Here is a 20506-nt window from a genome sequence, read left to right as displayed (position 1 = left end):
AGAAGTGGTCCTGCCCACACAGGCACAGCTCTGCTCCGAGGAGAGGCTTGCAAAGGAACGGGTGAAGCCCTGAGGTTCGCTGGCAGGATGAAGGGGTCCCCCGAGGCAGGTTTGGTTTTACAATTCCAAATCTGCCAAGCAGATTTTCGTGGTACCACACTCTTGGCCCTACTAAGATCCCAGGCAAGGTCAGCTGAGCACTTACCCTAAATCAGGGCCATCTCCTGGCCCTCTCAACAGCAGGGCCCTTTAGCAGAGCTAACAGCATCCCAATATGTCACAAAGTACACGCAGAAACACGAGAGCGCTGCCAGACTCCTGGGTAAAAATCCAGCTCCACTCCCAAGATTGTTTTAGCTGGGATGGTCCTTGAACTGGAACCACAGAAATAACTTGCCAGTGAGAAACCCAGACCTTCAGGTGCAATCCAGGTATCCATCCTAATTCAATTTTCCCAAAGAAGCAGAGTATACCAGGACAATCAGAAAAGCAATCTGTAGTTTTCCTCGGATGCCTCACAGCAGCCCTAACGGAAGAACCACAAATGAGATGTCCTCCCCCACATCAAAATGAGATTTTAGCAAAGCCCACCTCCACAACAGATTAATAAATATGCAGACAGTTTGTACCAAAAAAACCCAGATAAAAATTCCCTTAGAGACGGGGGAGAAGGGGATGGGAACACACTTTGTAACCTCTGTCATTGATACCCGTCCCTACAAACAGCCAAGTGCATCAAACTTCAAAGGGGTTGAGAGAGTATCCAACCCTCTCTTCCCTATTATTTTTGTGCACTTCGGATTTCACTCCCACTGAGGTGCCCACAGTGCCCAGCTGGCTGAACAGGAAGCTGATAAGCTTGGGGTATCACCAGTGATAATCACAGTAGGCACGGTGTAGCAAGCAGAAGGACCACAGGGAAACCAGCATCACTGGAAGCACTGCCTGGCTTCCATGGACCCTGTGAGGAAGGGAAAACACACTCAGCTGCTCAGACACTGTGCTCAAGAAGCCAGGCAGGCCTTTCACCCAAGCAGCACATTAAATATAAAAGAGAAGTCACCATGGATGTTAATGTATGGCATCGGGATTTATTCCCCGCTCCTGTTCTCAGCACCACGTGACAACATTAATTAAATGTGTTTCTGACCCTGCTGCGCTTCTTTAAATATTTGCCATTCTCCACAAGCAGTGTTTGGTTAATGAAATGAAATTAATGAGCTCATTAGATCGTGCTGTAATCTTTCAGATGCGAGCCCAGCGCTCGGAATCACTGCTCCCTTTCTCCGCTCTCGCGCTTTAACTTGGCGCATTCAGCTCCACAAGCAATGGCTGAACGGGGCAGCAATCAATTAACAGGGCAGCAGCCACAGGAAGGGAAGGAGGAGACACCAAGGCCAACGAGAGGCAGCTTGGTGATTTTCCCACGGGAGCTGATCCCGTGGTTCCAGGCAGTCCCTGGCACACATAGCTTCGTTTGGCACATGCTTCTCCAAGGTGAGGATCAGCTACAGGAGTCTGATGTGGCAGGAGCTGAATCCATGGCTACATCCACTCCGATTTGTATGGGAAAGCCAACAAGCCTTGAGAAAGAAGAACTGGGCTTGAAAACTTCCAGACAGGCCTCTAACAGCAGCCTTGGCTCTGGCTGAGACACAAGGGCCGCACTCCAAACTGGCCGAGGCCACGGGGTTGTCCCGCACCAGTGATCCCTAAACCTCTTCCTGGAGCAAGAAAGCCCATGGGGCCCATGTCCCTCCACGAGGCAGCTCCCCACACTCTCTGATGATTTCTCACCCTGATTCCCCCCATGCCGATCCAAGCAACACTCTGGCATCCAGTCTTTCCCACATTTCCCCCCAGCTCAGAACAGAATCTGCATCCTGGTGTCCACCACTAAAGTCCAGCCCCAGGAGCAGAAAAGGAGGCTCTTTGCCTTTGGGCTGTACCAACTCACCAAGCCAGCATGATTCCCACCTTTTTCTTTTTGAGCAGGAAGGATTCTCCCCAGAGCAGTGCTCTGTTTTCCTATTGTCTTGTGAAGCTTCGTCAAAGAACTAGCTCAGATCAAAGAGTCTCCACAGCAGCACAAAATCCCCCGATGGGCAGGGAAAGGAGGAGGGGGATGGACAATAAGACAAAAAACGCTCCAGTAAATCTCTTTCCAATAAAGAAAATGGGGGTAGTTTCTGCGTGCACATAAACCCCACAGTTCAGAGCCTGTGTTAGCTATGGTGACTCCCAATAGCGCCAGAGGAATTCCGGGTAGGAAATGTATGCAAATCGAATTCTCTCCATGGCTGTACTCACCAACAGATTGGATCACAAAGCTTTATCAGGCTCCTGTCCCTGGGATTTTGTCATTTACCTTTTAGCCCAGAAGCTACATGATGGTGAGCCAGGCCTGCTGGGATAAAGCAAGAGGATGATGAGCACAGCTGGGAGGGAGCAAGAGGAATGTTGAATCACTGAAAAATCTCCAGATCAAAAAAGAAAGTGATAACCCAAGTCCCCACAAAAGCCTCGAGGAAAGCAATGCCCCAACCACTACTGCAGAGCATTAGGAAAGAAAAACATCTTTGCGTTCACGGGCGGCAGGAACAAAGACAAAAAACCCAAACTAACAGTATTCCCACACTCATCAACTACACCAACCTTCTGCACCCAAACAATGATCTCAGAGGACTCTTGAACTGTCCCCCCTCTGCATCTCACAGGATTATCTCATGTTAGCTTGAACAATTGTCTGTATCTGCCTGTCCAGGTGGACATCACAACCCCCAAAATGCCAGGCTGAGTTCAAATCTCAAGGTTAGCCAGGTCTTTCACAACCTTTCACATCCTACCAGCCCACCCAGAAAGGTTTGACTTTCCTCTGCTTTAAAGGACCTGAACATCCCTGCCTTTGGTGACTGATGATTAAACAGAGAGAAAAGCTCAGCTATCCTTTATCCACGACCTAGGAAGGGCTGCAAATAATGCTGGCTGGCTGATGGCAGGTCCCCTGGCCAAAGAGTAGAGGAGTGGCTCTCAAGGGCAGCAGGGCGAATAAATCCAGAGGCCAAGCTGACAGCTCCCCCCTACTCTGCTGCAGAGAGAAGCTGCACACACCTGGCAGGTGGGAGAGATCACCTGAGGTGCCACATAGGAAGTGATGCACAGAGGATGAGCAGGGGTGGAGAGTTACCACAACTCCTGGACAACCCTGAAAACAGCAGTCTTGGACCTCCAAGGGGCTTTCCACCTGCAAACTCAGCAGCAATGCTGTGGGAGACTCAAGGAGGGCACGCGGGCAGCCATTCATTTCACTGAGGATGGCCTCTGAGATGGCATTTGCTGGGAATGAGTTACTCCAAAAGGGAAGGGAAGGTGAATCTTTCCACCTCAGGGCAGCACAAACAGCATTTGTCACCACAATCATATCATAACCCTGAGTTTACAGCTGGATACTGCCTCCCATCTCCCTCCAGAGGCAGCCACAGCACAAAAATCAGGTACCCATCTGCTAACAGAGCTGGTTTTGCTCTTTGCATGACGTACAGAATCCATTGACAGAGAGGCAGAGTATGGCCAAGCACACCAGCAGGCTGGTTTGGGCACTTGGGAGGGTTCAGTGCCAGGAACCCATTTTTCAGAAGCCAACACTACCCCTCCTCATAGGTCTGGGGTCCCAGCCCATGTTCACAGAGCAGCCGTGCCTCCTGTCTTCATCCTGGTTGAGGTGTATAAGCAACACTGCTTCCACAGCCTTGCTTTGTTTCGAGTGGGTGAACAAATCTTCAATCTTGTTTAAAATCAAATCAAAATTCAAATTCTGGCTCAAGTACTGCATCCTGCTTATGCTTCAGCCTGGCTCCTACAGCCAGAGGGAATTAATGCCCACACCCCTGTGAGTATCTCCTGGGGCAGGTGACTTTGCCCTCCCCCCTTGCTCTTTGTTTTTCCCCCACGGATGGGGAGCTGCAGGGATGCACAGCAGCCCAAGCAGGAGATGCCTTTGTGGCAGCTGGAAGCGGAGCCGGAATCCATGGGGCGGGTTTGGTACAGATCCTTACAAATGCAACTGCTCTTCCGAAGTGTATTTATATCTTATCTCTGCTGTTTACCCATATGTTCAATAAATCATTATTCATTATCTGATAAGGTGCTTGCAGGGAATTTCTAAGCCAGGCTTACAGTTAGCACGGTGCAGGACACGCTGGGAATACAAATGGAAAAATAAACAGAGCATCTGTCTCCAGCGAGGCTGCTGTGCTGCCAGGGGACTGTGGTGACATTGCCAGCCAGGAGACCAAAGGCTGGGTCACCCGGCCTGCTGGGCTGGGGACAACAGGCCTGTGTTATGTAGAATAGCCTCCTTTTCAGCTAATTACACATCCCAGATCCCTGCCGGCGATAGAAGTGACACTACAAAGTGAGCCATGTTTCCTCTCTTCTGCTCCTCATTCATCCCTGCCCTCACCACAGCTAGGCAGAGACAAGCTGTGCTCCTCAGCACCCACAGGAACCCTGCAAAAGCTTCAGCCTGGAAGCAACAAGGGAAAAACTGGGGGCGTAGATCTGAAGCTGCTTGAATGGACAGGAAAACTCCTCTTTGTGCTGTGACCCAGGCATAAAACCAGAGGAGCAATATTAGAGCAAACCCAGAGCCCTCTCTGACCCTGTCCACTCCTATTGCCAGTTCCAGCATGAGGAGACATGGGAAACACCTGGAGATGTTGCTCCATGGCACATCCCAACTCCTGCTCTCTCCCCTCTGATGCTCCCTCCAACACCAGGAACCCAAAGTGGCTCCATTCAGGCCTGGCAAAGTCTTACCATGGCCTTCAGAACACCCATGGCCTCTCACATCTCAGCTAATCCAAGGATTAGCTGCATTGGAAAGGTATTTCCATGTGGAATAGGGGAAGGAAAGTGGAGGCAGAGGGTCGGGAGTCAGGTTCAAGTCATGTGAACACCAGCCCCAGCACGTCTTCAAAACAGGCTACAAGGAAGTGTGACATCCAATTTCTTGGGAAGGGGAGGCAGAACGGTAATTAAATTTCTGATCTTGTTAGCCAATTTCTCCAATCACTGCCCCTGAACTAGAGAAGGGGAAGGGAGAGGGGAGACGTTTGCGTCAGCGACGCTTGTGAGGGAAATTAGGTTTTCACGGATTATTGGGTTAGTTCCACTTCTCCCACTTTTTAATTTATTTGTCTGTATGTGCTGCAGAGCTGAAAGGCCGAGAATTTCAACCCCCCTCCCTTTTTTTTTTTTTTAATTAAAATCTGTAGTTTTGGAAGATGAAAACTTTGGAAGGTGGGGGAAGACTGCAACAATATAACCATGTCAGCCAAAATCTACTTCCCTCCCAAACTTTTGTTAATCCCTCTTCAAAACAAGAGCCTAATAAGATCTCTCACTAGTACTTTAAATAGCTTCTGGATATTTGTATAAAAGAAAAAACTTGTCAATTAACTTTTTTCTATCTGAAAAAAGAACAGAGTTCACTTGCTTACCTCTACTTGCAGGTTGAGGTTTGGGTTGGTTTGTTTTGTTTTTTTTTTTTTTTTTTTTTTGTTTTTTTTTTTTTTTGTTTTTTTTTTTTTTTAATTTTCCCTTAACGCTACAAAAGAAATTCCAGAATTGCTGCCTGTGCAACCCTGGGCCTCTATTATTTCTCAAAAGACAGTAACACTGCCCCTCTTTCCAATTTCCTTAGAAATAGAGGAGAAGACTAAAATGTGCCTATGGGCAGTGTTCAAGTAAATTATCTGTATGATTATTTCCAACTGCCTGCTGAGTGGTTTCCTAGGAACAATGCCAAGGGGCTATTTTGTTTAAGGTTACTGAATTTGGGATAAAAGAGAAACAGTGTAGTTCACACAGTGCCCAGACTTCCACTTTGATGAAAGGTTTGGAAAGTAGGAATAGCTGCACTCCTCAGCCTTAGCTGAAGGAGGCTTGCAAAGGTATCTGGAAAGCCAACAAAGGCTGGAAAGAACAACTTCTGGAAAACAAAGTAGCACAGCTGCAGTGGGAAAGAACTGGGAAAAGCTCTGGCCAGAGAATCATTGAATCATTAAGGTTGGAAAAACCTTCAAGATCATCAAATCCAACCTTCAGCCGAATCCCATTATGCCCATATTTCCAAGTGCCACATCTGCTTCATTTTTTAACATCTCCAAGCAGCCTGTTCCAGTTCCTGACCACCCTTTGAGTGAAGAAATTTCCCCCAATATCCAACCTGAACCTCCCGTGGTGCAACTTGAGGCCCCTTCCCCCTTTCGCAGCGCTTGCATCCCACAGTGACCAAGGACAGTCAATGCCTGGGTGGGATCAGGAGCCTGTGGGACCATTCCACCTCGAGGCAGTGCTGGCCAAGCACTCTGAGCTGACCCATCCACAGATATTTGGAGAGCAGAGTTGGCCTGGTTCCTTCCCCTTTGCCCACTCAGCCTTGTGGATCACATCCACCCACCAAGGCTGCCTGTGAGGGAACTCCACACCCATCTCACCCTGAAATCTTTACAGACAAAATCACATTCATTCCTGGGACCTTTTACAGGGATACCCCATGGATGAGACCCCTCAAGTGGGACAGAAAAGAGCCCAAGCCAAGATCACACAAACCTTCCTAAGCTAAGTACAAAAGCCCAGACTTATCCCACCCAGCTTCAGCTACACCAAGTCTGGTCCATTTTTCATGGAGAATGGAGGTGACACTTCCAGGCAGCGGGACAGCTGGCCAAAGGTAACTTCTAGAAAGGCTTTATACAAAGCCAAACACACACAAAAGCAGCACCCTGCTCTTCCTTCACAATCAGGGTGAAAATTGTGGCTGAAGCCCTGATTAAGATCCTCATCATGGCCGAGCTCCGAGCTGACCCACCCTCATCAGGCTTTGCACTTTGGAAAAAGCTAATTCCAATGGCAGCGAAGAGGAAGGGAATTTATGCTGCTCTGCCGTGACCCAGACTTCACAGCCATTCAAAGTGAGCAGCCATGGCCATTAAAAACTTCACTTCATGCACTGAAGAGACTCATAAAGAGAGCGTGAATTCACAGAGCACTGGCTCAGAAAGCCCATTCCCCTGCCTGTCCCACAGCCTGCCTTTGTCTGAAATATGGAATAAAAGGGAGCTTCATATTTTACTTCAGACTTGTTTCACTCTCCCCTTGTTTTCTCTGCAGGCTGACTAAAGAGGAAGTGATTTATAAGGGGAAAACAAGGGGAAGTGGTTCTAATTAATTGGCCATAACCGCTACAGCTGTACTGGCATCCAGCAAACAGAGGGCAACAGTGCCGAGACAGAGATGCAGTACTCTGAAAGATGCCACAATAATCCTACTCTAAGCCAGAATAAAATTATTTTTCCCCTCACGGTTCTGGTACAGACCCCTTGTCCAAGGGGCCTGGTACCTGAGCTGTCATTTTCCACACAGAGTTAGCAGGAGAGGGGAACTGAAAGGGGTCTCCAGCTTCAACCTCTCCTTGCAGGATCTCCTTTCCCTTTCCAGGGAGGACTCAGAGTTCATTTTCAAGTCAGCTCAAGTTCAGGGTGTAAGGAGAGAGTCCAGCTAAAGAAATCTCAAGTCCAAGCCCAGGATGAGAAGCTTTACCAAAAGGCTCCCTCAGCCCCTTCCATCTCCCAGCTGGTAGAACAGGGGGTTCCTGTGGCACTGCAGAGCCAGGGGAAACAGAAAGGTTATTTTGTGTCCAGGAACAAATGTGTTTGTTCTGCTTTCAGCAGCGTTATGGCCAGGAGAACTGGCCCCAGAGGAGCCATACATCACACATTGCAGGTGCCTGGCTTCAGGAGGGGGAAACTCTCCAGCTTTCCTAACTGCGAGTGCCAGAAGTTCTGTATCCAAAGTTCATCCTGACCTCAGAGGGCTGGCCCGCTCCGTGGGAGGAAACAAAGCCTGGGCATAATCAGAACAAGCTCATAATTAAAAGTGTTCTCGCCTTTATGAGCTCCCAGGTCGCAAAGCTGCCATGGGAGAAGCTGTTTCCATTTTCCCTCATTGCACAGGAAGCAGCACAATGGGAAGGAACAGCCTGGCAGCTGCCAGAGCCTGGTGTTTGCAGAGGGCAGCCCTGCTGTGACCCCACCAGGTGACCCCTGGGAGTCTCTGCACTGGGATTTTTATGGGTGGAAGGTGTGGGGAGCAGTTAACCAGGACAGCTTTTAATAGGGAAATCCAGTAATAGCAGGGAAAAGAGTGCAAAATTCAAATAACACTGGGCATTCCCACTTACCAGAGGCATTGTGTCCTCAGGAAGAAAGCCAGGCTCCTACCAGCTGTCCCACAGGAGCAGACACTGTAGCTCAGAGAGTATGATAAGCTCCAGCTTCTGTAACAAGTTTAAAAAAAAAGATACCAATATTTGCCCAGCACTTTGCTGAGGCTGAGCTCGATTATGCTGTGCCGTGAGAGATTAACACAACCAGATTGCTTTGTGGACTCACTGCTTCCCCACGGCCCCAGGCAGATTCTCCTCTTCATGCTTTGGAAGAGGTCTCAGGACATGAACTCGCATTCAGCAGGGAGCCTGAGCAGCTCCAGGGGGCTGCTATTTCCTCTCCACCTGGGATCCAGGCAAGGCAGCCCCTTTCCCAGGGAGTCTGGCTGATCATCTGCTCCGTTTGGGACAAGGACAGCCACAGGCAGGACTCTGTGCCTCCAGCTCCCACTGCAGCCCGATGTCTTTGGAAGGTGGTGGGCCCTTTTTCCAGGCAAGAGACTCCAGTTCCCAGGAGGAGCAGCAGATCCCAGCAGCTACAGGGAAGGAAAAGCAATTTCTGTGCCTTCTTGGCAGTTCCCGCTATGCCAGGTGGAAAAGCAAAAGCCACCCAAAAGAAAAGGCCACTGTACCTGGCTGGTGTGACAGGATGCTTTTGCAGGGAGGCAGGGGCAGCAGGATCTCTGGGGAAGAGGGGAAATGGCTCCAAATGGAAGAACCCCAGGGAAGTACTGAGGACACTGGCACAACCACCAAAGCCTATGCTGTGCCACCTTGAGAAAGGAGATTCTAAAACAGCTGAAGGGGGAAAAAAAGAAAAATATTAATTAAAAAATAATTAATCACTGCAATTCTTTGGGGACAGCCCATGTGCCCTTGCAGGCAGCTCAGCAAAAACAGCTCCTGAGACACCAGAGTGTCACACAGGGACAGGGGACAAAGATGCTCAGGGAAGGGGCAGGATGGAGTTGTCCTGGTGCTAAAAACACAGTGGTTTTATTCTAGAACTCATATTAGACCAAGAACAGTATAAAACAAAGTGAAGGACAAGCACTGCTGTAGGAGTGAAACAGCTCCCTATTATCAGCTCAAGGTAAGAGATAGAGCTTAGGCAAGAGCAGTGGAATGTGACATTAAGCAGAAGTCAGGCAAAACCTGCTGCTTTTGGCTGTAGCAAGCTGCCCACATTGCTGGCAGGTGCAGGGGGGAAAGGACTTCATCCCATTTTCCACAGAAAACTCAAGCCCAGCGCCTCTGCTGACCCCTCTGGAGAAGAGGGGCTGGTCTGTTACCAAGCTCCAGGTGTCCAAGTCCTTTGTGGAGGATCCGGAGGGATGAGGGCTGAGCAGAGGTCACGGACACGGCGGGTGGCTGTGCCCTGCCCCATCAGCAGGATGGGCAGTGGCAGCCTCTGCCAGGGACAGTCCCCCGAGCTGGACACCCCTGGCCAGAGGCAAAGGCTGTTTGGCCCTGAGGTCAAAGTCAGCACCACTTTAGAGGCTCAGAGATGTCCAGGGATGGAGGGGATATTCCAGGGAGGAGAAGGGCCAAGGAACGTGTGAGCAGCTGCTCCTCTGTCTGCTCAGCTGCTCCCACCATGCTTCTAAACCACTGCTGGGGAAGAGGAGAGGTTTTACCCTGGGCTAGTCATTCCTCACGTGTCAGACTCCAAGCAGAGGTTTGGAACACTCAGTGTACGCTTGAGACAGCACCTGGGGAGGACTCATCCCATGCAAAACAAGCTTTGCCAAGATCTTGTTCCTGCTCCTCTAACAAACAATGCAGTTTACTCACGTTGTGCTGACTGTTAGTAAGGAAGGGTGAGTGACCCATGACCAGCAGCACAGCCAAGGGCATGAAAATTATTCTCTCCTGGGCTGTGAGCAGGTTTTGAACCCACAGCCATCACCAGACAATGGTGGCCTTCACCATTAGCTCCCACTCCTTAGCCCTGCCCTTGGTAAGACTGGAATTTCAAGCAAGTAAATCCCAAATCCAGCACGCAGGTCCCTTACAGAGAGCAGGTTTGGCTTCAAGAGCCATGCAGTGGAAATGCAGAGCAGTTTCTTGCATCCCATCCCTCGCTGCAGCTCAGCCTGCAGGCTCCAGGATGCACAGCCTTTTCACACAAGGGTCCTCTGGCACAGGGAAGCTGCCATCTGCTCCCAAAAAAGCAGGTTTGGAAAGGATGGGAAGATTACTGTCCTGCTGGAAAACTGCCTCAAGCTGTGAGGTGGTGGGGAGAGGACCTGTCAAGATGTGAAGTCTCCTGTTCCCAAGGCAGCAGGCAAGGTTGGACCATGGACGTTCATCCAGCTCTCTGCTCACACCAGACTGCTCTTGAGCATCTAAGAAGCACAATAGGGTCAGCCACAGGTACACGCACTCCTGAGAAGCAACTGCAAGTTATGAAAGGCTCTGCCAAAAGGCCAAAACTGAACCACTGGGGCTCAGACTTCCACCAAAAAAGGATTCAAGCATGAGACAAATCTGGGTAACAAAGTCCTTGACCTGCACATCCTTCACTCCAGCAGAGCCTCTGTTCAACAGCACCATGACTGCTGTCATGGCTTGTATGGCACAAGTACCCATGAGAAGCCACCCTCGTGGGGAGCAAGGGTCTGGCTTGCATGGTACAAGCAAGAAAAGGGTGTTCACAGCACCCCCAAACCTTTCTTGCAGGGCTGCTCTCCAGCCATTCCCCTCCCAGTTTCTTATTAGAACTACCACTTCTCTTGTCCCTCACAACAGTCAACAGCACTTACCAGTTTATCATCATCAGCAAACTCACTCGTAGTGCATTCAGCTCCTGTATCCAGATCACTGATAAAAATATTGAACAGAACTGGGCAGGAATGTGAATCCATGCTGTGTGCACCTAATGATTTCATTGTCCTTTAAATGCCTTTAATAGTGCCCAGTGTGATCCTCTCCATCTTATTTTTCCCAGGCACTGAGCTTAGACTAACAGGGCTGTAGGCTCCTGGACCTTCCCTCACGCCCTCCGTGTAAACTGGAATAATTCTGGCTGGCTTCCAGTCAGCTGGGACCTCCCCAGCCTCCCAAGGCCTTTTTAGAGGACATGCTCCAGCTCCTTCATTACTCTGGGATGAATCCCACCCAGCCAGGTCAATTTATGGATGTACAACTGATGATAACTTGCTGCTGATTCTCGTTTATCTTCATGCAGCTCTTGGTGGGAGGGGTTGGTTGATCTGACGTTGCTGAGGGTACTTGCACAGATTCCTCCTCTTCTACCACATCAGGCCCTTGCCCACCTGCTCCAGGAAGAGCAGCTCATCTCCCTGGTGGGCTCCCAGCACGTGGAATTCCTGTGGTTTGTGTACTCACAAACATGTGAGTCCACTGGCAGGACACACCTCCTGCCCCCCCCACCATGTGAGGAACAAACGCTGATCCACACTGCAAGTTTTCCTTACAGTAAAATCTGGAAGCTTTCCTAACCTGACATCAAATAGGCAGCAGTGCAGTGTCTCTAAAAAGGTGGGTTAGAGCACTATTGGCAGACCTGTTCTAAAATAAAACCATGAAATACAGTGTGGAACCCGTCCCTGAGGAGTCTCCATGGACTACAGCAGTCCCAGCAGGATACAGCCAGAATCTGTGGACACTGAGAGCTGTGAAGAGCAATGCCCTGATTCTGCAAGGTGTCCTTGGAGCCCCATTATTTGTGATTAATAAGGCATGATGCAAACACTTAGTTAAATCAGATTAGATCAATAGTACACCATGAATCACTTCTATAGGTTTCCTATAATATTTATATAGACTGCAGTTATCAGCAAGAATCTCCTGTAAAATTGTCTGTGCTGAAATTTATTTGAAAAAGTACCTTTTATACTCTATTAAAAAAAGCAAACTGACTTTTTTATTCTCTCATAGAGCTGAACATCCCAGGCAAAAGCTCAGGGAACAGCATGTGGCTTTGCAAAACAAACATTTTGAGACTGCTGCTTGTTTTATCACCTCCTGGAATGGGAATTCCACCTCCATCCCTGTTCCTCCTCAGCCTCTAACACACATACAGTGAAAAAGAAATGTTTTAGCTATCTCTGCTCACTGTTGGGAGGGCACAAGCAGGAGTGTGACAGAGCCAGCAAGGGGTGGGAAAGCCAGCACACTTCCACACTGATCCAGTGATGACAAAAAAAACACCGTGGCAAAGATTTTCATGGGGTTTCAGAAACTCCTTGTGCACTAAATCAAGGCAGCGAATTTACAGCAAATTAATGAAACTAATTTTCTGACTGGAATCATCATCTGTGAATTATTGTGTCTTTACTCATTAAATAAATTATCTGTGTCTTCCAAGACATTAAGAATGCATCATAAATTACAGCCCTTCATAAATAATTTGCTTTTTGCCTGGGTTTAAATATAGAAGGAGAATAAAGCAAGAGGAAGACAGGAATACAAGAGATGAGGGAAGCAAAGAGGCAAAAAAGAAAGCACAAAGAGAAGGGAAGAGAATGAAACTGAGAACAAAATGAGAGAAGAGGAAAAAAACAGGTGAAAATAGAGACACATGAACAGCTCAGAAGGAAAGGAAATGAGGAAGGAAAAAAGGAAGCAAGGGATGAAAGAGGACAGGCAGGACAAATAGCCCTGTGCAATATTTCAGGTCGGTGTTAATTGCCACTCAGTGAACGTGGCAGGAAACGAAGCGACAATATCCAAAGGCTCTCGTGACTTTTATAAATTATTTCATTCCCATTGAGCTTGTTCCATGTCAATGAGTACAAACATTCTGTCTGAGAGATCTCTGCAAAGGGACACCAGCAAGGGAAACACACTTTGTCATGGAGCAGTGACAGTAGTTACTGAGAGGGCCCCAGATTTGTAAATGACAACAGAAGCCACGGCTGACTTGTCAAAGAGGGCCAAAGCAATGCCCCTGGATTTGTGCTGTGGGATCCTGCTCCAGCCTGGGCCAGAGCAGGCAGAGCCAGACCCCATCCCTGCCCTGCCGCCAGCCTGGCTCAGCTCAAGGAGATGGTGCTGACCAACACAGCACCTGCACACAGGTGAAACCTCCTTGGGACACTGAGGTGATTCAGGTGCAGACCTGTGCCACGATCCAGCAGGATTTCTGTCCAGATACCATCCAGGACACCAGTATCCATCCCTTAATGCTAAAGCCTTGCCAAGGATCACAGAAGAACCTGAGCTGGAAGGGACCCACAAGGTCCAGAGTCCAATTCCTGGCCCTGCCCAGGACACTCCAAGAGCAATTACAGCATTTAAGACTCGCCAGAGGCTGCCAAAGTACCATCCAAACCACTGTCACACAGTGGCCAGGACAGCTTCTTTCTCAGCCAGGCCCTTGGCTGCTTCCAGGTTCCCCTTCAGTTTGAGGACCACCAGGACAGAGTTGGGCAGCAGCAGTGGCATCCCCTTCCTGCCACATTGCAAGAAATGAACCCAGGCCAGCGAGGAGCAGGTTTGGTGCCTGTTTGCCTGCACTCTGTGAGAGCCTCTTTGCCTGGAAAGCATTCCCACTGAGTAAGATCCTTGTCCTAAAAAATCAAGAGCTGCAGTTTAGGGAGATTTCTGATGAGAAGTTAATACTCACAATGCTGGTGAAGAGGCCCATGGGACACAGCAGAGCCATATGACTTCTCACCAGCAGATCTGAGCTCATTTGAGATGACCAGAAGTCACACAGGAAAGCTAGAGGAGCTCCAAGCCAAGTATTTTGCTCCTCAGTGGAACTCCTTAGCTCAGCACCAGAGAACCACAGCCACAATGACCTTTTTGTGGCCAGCTCGGAGCACAGGCAAACATCTGCCTTCAAAACCTGACGTGGCCATTCCCTTGCTGAGCTGCCCAAGCCAGCTGTGGTTTACACCCTGGCCTGGTGACACTGAGTCTCCTGTCCTGCATCCTGGGATTGGGCTGTGTCAGCGCCGCAGCCGGGCTGGGGACAGGGAAGGGTCAGAGCAGCTGGCTCACCTCTGGCTCCCTGCAAGCAGAAGGGTGTTTCTGCAGGAAGCTGGAGGGTGGCCAGTCCTGGGAGCTCTTGGAGAATGAGCACAATGGCAGCTGTTTCCTATTTGGAAGTGGAAGAGCTCTGATCTCATGATGTCATGTCACCAGTTAGGACAAAAGGAATGTTTTCCTTCTTCTTCCAAGTCCAAACCCAACCCAGGGTACGTGGAGCCTCAGACAGTCTGCTCTGCAACCCTCAGATCTGCTGGTTAACAGGTAACAGCAGCACCAAGGCAATAGTGAAAGTGAAGCTGCATCAGGGTTAAGTCCCAGAAGAGAACAACAGTTCAAGAAAACATCTCTGGGAATCTCCTGGCCAGGAGCACACATGGCCTTACCACAGTCACACAGCGGGTTAGAAGGGACCTTAAAAATCATCTCATTCCAACCCCTGCCCTGGGCAGGGACACCTCTCAGTAGAGCAGGTTGCTCAGAGCTCCGTCCACGTCACTGGGCTTGAGTTTGAAGAGTGTATCTGAAGGATTTGGGTTTGAGAGTCCACCAGGTGTATTTGAAGCAACTCCATAAAGATGGAGGAATGTGGCTTTTGGTAAAAAAGCTTCTTCTTCAAAAGCTTCTTGCTGCAAATATCAGAGCCAAATACAATATTTCTGTACAACTTTCACAGCACTAGAAACCTGCCTGCTGAGCCAGGTATCTTCTGCCCTAAACTCCAGGTGCTGAACTCTGTGTGCCATGCACAGAACATCCCTAAGCTTGAACCACTTCAGCACAACCCTTCCCACTGCTCGGATTTACCCAATTTAAGGCTGGTTTCCCCAGCTCCTTTGAGCACAGCAGCCAGGTTCACCACCTCAAGTCACCATCTGGGGATCCTGGATGCTAAATCAAACCTTTTGGGTGCTCAAGATCCTGAGCAATCCATCCAGGAGGCAGGAGAGAAGGGAAAGAAGAGGAACACAAACATCTCACAGGAAAAGGAAAGAATTCAGCTTCATCTCTTTTTTGGGGGAGTTTAGCTGGGTAAGTCACCTCCACATACTTTCCCCAGCTCCCCACCATGCCTGCTGACAAGGCTGAGCAGAGGGGTGGGCACAGAGTGACACTCACCTGGAGTACCCATCTCTTCCCTGGCCTCCAGCCAGCCTCTCCCAGCAGCACCGAGGTCACACAGCACCATATAAGCTTTTCTTGGAAAAAAACGCTTTCCTTTCTCTGCCCACAGCATCCGAAGAGTCACATCACACAGGCTTTTCACACCTCTTAAACTGCACAATTCCCTTCTGCTTCCGACTTGGCTGCTTCTCAAAGAAATGACCCCAAATCCCGTGCAAGCTGCAATATAACCTGAGCCTGCCCTTTCCATCCTTTCCATCCCTGATGCCAGCAGAACACCTCCACTCCAGCTGCTCTTCCCACACAAGTCCAGCTCAAACTCCCACATCCTCCTTCCCCATGCTGCTCTGATGTTCCTGCAGTCAGCCAGCCCTCAAGGGAGGTAACATTTCACCAACTCAAATAACTCAGGATGGAGATCAGCTAGTAATGGAAAAGCCTTTCCCAGAACAGTCTCCAGCTGATTTTGGAAAGGGTCAGAGCAGCTAGCCTAGATCCCACCACCTCCATGCAGTCAGCATCATCCCTGGAAACATTTACCTCCCTTTTCCTTGGGCAAAGGCCTCTGTTCTGCACTCTGTACCCAAGGGCTCTGCAGAGGAGTTTTTCCATTGCCAGCTCATAATGTTTTGAAACCCCATTCAAAAAAGGAGATTTTCCATCAGTTCCTGAAGCAACAAGTGAGTCCAGCCAAGTGTGAAGCAGGTCACCCTCCTCCTTCACAGCTTTTCACACCACGAGTTTTGTGTCAGGACCGTGACAAGGGCTGGCCTTGGGGACGTGGAGGAGGTGGCTGCCTCAGCCTCTGTGCGCCGGCAGCTCCCTTGCCGCGCTCCCGAGCCAGCACACATCTGCCCCACAGCAGGAGCACCATTCCTTCCTCCCAAACCAGCAGAATGGAGAGCTGAAGATTTATGTACTCCGCGATTTTTATGTGCTCTCAAGAAGGGCTGTGGAGGGAAAACTCCACCACTCACAAAAGCCTCCATCTGTGAGTTTATTTATCCGTGCTGGGAAGGCTGTTTATTCTGTTTCAGGGTGGAAACTACACTGGGATTGCAGCTTAATTGTACTGTTTGTTGAATTAATTGCTCTGTTTGATCGGCCTTTCTCCCATCATGCTTGGGAATGGAATGGCTCTGCTGCAGTGTGGGAATGGAGAGGGCTGGAGCTGTTTCTCCTGGCAGCCAGCACGCAGCGAGCAAGAGGGGCTGTTTTGGGGACAGCACCAGGTACCTGATGCAGATCTTCCTGCAGAGGGTGTCCAGGGAGGTCAAGCATCCTGGGAACAGGGTCTGGGCCAAAGGCAGAGAAGCATGTGGATGTATAGGATGCTTGGTTGACCTTTTGCCTCTTTTTCCAGCTGATCCCTGCCCAGCTAAGCACCCAGGATCCATGTGCTCCAGGAGGGAACGGCTGTCCAGGCTGGCCCTTCCATCACTGGCAGCCTCTAACCACCTCTCCTGCAATGAGAGTGAACATCGTGAATTTTCCCGGTCACCTGATGAATCATGGGATGCAGAGCAAACCTCAGCATTATTTTCATATTGGAACATTTCTTCCCTCACTTTCATTCACAGTTTTTTTTTTTTTTTCTTTTCCCTTTCAGGTTTTGCCAGCAAACATCCAACTCGAGTAAAATCCAGATTGCTTCACATTCCTTTTTTCCACTTTCATAATCACAACCCTCAACTTTTTAGGTTCTGTTCCTGCCTCTCCCACTTCCCACACACACTTCCTTCTGCCCACTGGCCTTTGGCACAATGACCTGTGGCATTTCCCACACACATTTTTCAGTTCCCCTCTCTCTCTCTCCGAAGTGAAACAGCATCAGGATTCCATGGGGATGCCATTGCTGTTCTGCCAGCACGGATGGGACATCTCTCCCTGAGCCAGCCCCGTCTGGGGAGCCTTCCCAACACAAAAACCAGGCACTAAAGGGAATCAACCCCATGGCCACCCTCCCACCATGTTGGCACCAACCCAACACAGACAGCAGAGTGATTTCTCCCGCTAATTAGACACCAAGTAGAGTTCAGGGAATATCTCAAGCCAGGAAGACACAATCCCCGGAAGACCAGCCCTCCCCACCTAATCCTGTCCCTTTCACTGGAACCTGCAGGCTCTGGGAATCTGCCTTCCATTACGGAGAGTGAGCTGCTGGAGACAGCAAGATGTTTCAATCAGCAGATCTCTGGTGTCTGAGGCAAACCCATTCCTTGCTGATAAGGAATGAATACTGCCTGTGTCTGTCCGGGTACGTGTTTCTCTCTCTATTTCTCTTTTCTCCTTCATAAAGCTGTCAGACCAAAAATAACATATTAGTGGAAGGAAGGAATGTCAGCTGTAATACAATAACGTGGTTGGGAGGCTGGGGGATGTGCGTGCCTGGCTGCTGTGCCAGAGTCTCTCTGTACTGAGCTCAGGAGTGCCTTTCCCTCCTCCTCACCTTGTTCTCCCACCAGACATGGAAAATGGGATGATAAATAGGAGGGAGTGCTTATTCAGCATCATTCCACTGCCAAAAGCCACCTGTGCTTGACACTGCAGGAAGATCACACATCTCCAGGACAGAGACTGGGGAATATCAGCCCACTGATAACTCACCCCTGGAAGCATTCAAGGACTAGTTGGATGGGGCCCTGAGCAACCTTCTCTAGTGGGTGGTGTCCCTGTCCATGACAGGGGGTGGGCCTGGATGATCCTTAACTCCATTTCAACCCAAACCACTCTGGAATTCTGCAAACAAGGCAGGAATGGCCAGACCACACCAGGCTTAGGCTGGGACACCGACATGGGGCACAGTTTGAAAATCCTGTCCCCAGTGTTGACTGGAACAGGGTCTGGGACAAAACACATGGTAAGGGGCCCACTGCTGAGGTCACCTCTTGATTTTAAGGCCTGATGCTTCTCTCTGGCCTATCCAACAAGCTCCTGGCAAAATGCCCTCCATGGAAAACCAATGACATCTGAGGGACCACATCTTGTACATAGGTACCCAGCACCTCAGGAATGGTTTCCAGCTGGACAAAACTGGTTGCATCTCCTGCTTATCTGTTTCAGCATCCAGAGACTTCTGCTGCAAAGGCAAAGAGGGAATACGTAGAGAAGGAAAAGCCTCCTGCCCCACACAGGTCTCTTATCTTTGCCGTGAATGGGTGGGTCCCACACCTGACACCACCAGGCAGGAGCCCTCAGGTGTCAGGCTCTTCTCTCACCTTCCACACTTCAGGAAGCAGCACTGCCAATTCCAGCACTTCCCACAGACCCTCCCCGGGGCACAGCACTATCACATTTCACAGCGGTACAGATTTTCCAGCCCCGAGCTCTGCCGTGAGCCTTGCCATGAACTGAAATGGCTGCAGGGGTGCCAGGGCTGGGATCCAGCCCGTGACCCGCTCGGAGTGAGGCTCGCGTGTGGCTGGTGCAGCCCCGCTGGCTGCCAGCCCACTGCAGAGATGTTCCTGCTTCCCACTAAATGTTCTCCCGTTCCTTCCCGTTGCCTCCGCCCTGCCGCCACAAATGCAGGACCCGGGGAACTGACAGGCAGGAGCAGGCACATGGACATCTTGTCCAGTGTCCAATTTGGGGATGTGCCAGGCTGAAGGATAAGATTCCTACCGACAGCACATATGCAAATCAGGGCTCCTTCTGCAGTTTTTAATAGCCCAAAACTGATTTAACTCTTCAAACACAAAGACCAAAATCCCTTTCAAAATGTGTATTACTGTTCCAAAAATTCTGGCTACTTTTGATATGCAAATACCAACCCAGTCTCCTTATAAAACTTGCCAAGTTCTTAATTTCATTTTCTTAATTCCATCCAGTAGCACTGAAGTTGCACAGAAAGATGCAAAGTGTTTCTTCTAGCAGCTCCTAATTAATTCAATGCCTGGTCCTTTCTGTGGGTTGTTTTCCAGCCCCCTCCTTTTCAGCCTGGTCAGTTGTTAGAGGCATCTGAGGTATCCATGAAAACTAATGGGGCAGGAAAGTCACTGTGATGACTCTTCAATTAGCTGGACAAGGATGTGCAGCGTCACGGAAAAATGTTTCTTCTGCTAATGAGAACTAACGATCCCTTACCTGGGGGATTCTGTGCTCTGATCAAAGAAGCCCAATCAAAACCTCTGCAAATTTCTGATTAAACCAGACAAAAGAGGAGAGAGAGGCACCAAGTCAGATGCTGAATAGATAATAAAATTCACTTCCCTTTTTCCTTCCCAGAAAATGGTAAATCTAATGGGCATGACTAAGCAGCTGTGAGGGAAGACGTGAACAAATTTGTAAAGCAAAGGGGAGTTTAAAGTTCATCTCATTTTCCCCTTCTGCAACATTGTCTGCAATCATATTATGATTTAAAGGCCACCTTTCCCCCAGTGGGAAGTGGGTGAGAAGGGTATGATTCAATTTTGCATGCCAAATGTGATGGGAGAAGGAGAAAGGCCAGGAGGCACAGGCAGAACAGCCACATCCCCTTGGCACTGTTAAATGTGTGTTGTTTTTTCAAGTTCCTCAAGGAATAGGGGGAGAAATAGAATAATGGCACAGTGGCATTTTCTATCTCAGTTTGTACATGGGAAAACTGCACCTTTCACTACTGGGAATGAAGCCAGAACAAATCCTGATTCAACCAACACCAATCTTGGGATACCCTGGTCCACCTTGAGAAACCCCCTGGAAGCCAAGTGACAACCCTGCCCTTTTCCAGGAGCTGTCACTGCTCCCTGCTGCATTTCCAGCTCACCAGAAAATGCTCCTTCTGCTGTGGGCTTACACCTTTCTCACTTGCCAGCAGGATTAATCTCAGCTCCGTGTCACTGCATTCCAGGGTGGCAGTTGGGCTGTTCTGGTTTGAGGGAATAGGAAAGGATTATCCCAGAGGCTGTAAAGGAAGGAAGCAAAGCAGCATGTACCCCTGCCCAGGAGAGCTCTGCCTGCCACTCCTGGCCCCTAATTTCTTGGTAGGTAACATTTTTCTGCAGATTAAGTCCAATTCCAAAGGCTTCATATCAGTAAATGGCCATGGTGATATTGAACCACAAGAAGAGAGGCATAAATAGAAAGAAGGAATTGTTTGCAGGAAGGGGAAGTGCCATTGAAAGAGATTTAAGACAGAGGTGACCTTTCAAGAACAGAGCAGATCTGGATGCCAGGGGGTCTCCACAAATCCCTGACAGGAGCAGGGGGCAG

At 49.4% G+C, this 20506-nt stretch overlaps 1 long non-coding RNA gene across 1 annotated transcript; it reads right to left on the bottom strand.

The window, feature by feature from the left end:
* Window positions 1–1671: 1671 nt before the first annotated feature.
* On the bottom strand, window positions 1672–17887 carry LOC137480148 (uncharacterized). The gene is made up of 4 exons (XR_011002720.1): window positions 15857–17887; window positions 8863–9028; window positions 8246–8766; window positions 1672–2407 (listed from the first exon to the last, which is right to left on the bottom strand). It is a non-coding gene; the product is annotated as an uncharacterized lncRNA (long non-coding RNA).
* Window positions 17888–20506: the final 2619 nt, after the last annotated feature.

Source organism: Anomalospiza imberbis, chromosome 10 (assembly GCF_031753505.1).
Source record: "Anomalospiza imberbis isolate Cuckoo-Finch-1a 21T00152 chromosome 10, ASM3175350v1, whole genome shotgun sequence".
Classification (NCBI taxonomy): Eukaryota; Metazoa; Chordata; class Aves; order Passeriformes; family Viduidae; genus Anomalospiza; species Anomalospiza imberbis.
This window is presented reverse-complemented; position numbering and strand designations above follow the sequence as displayed.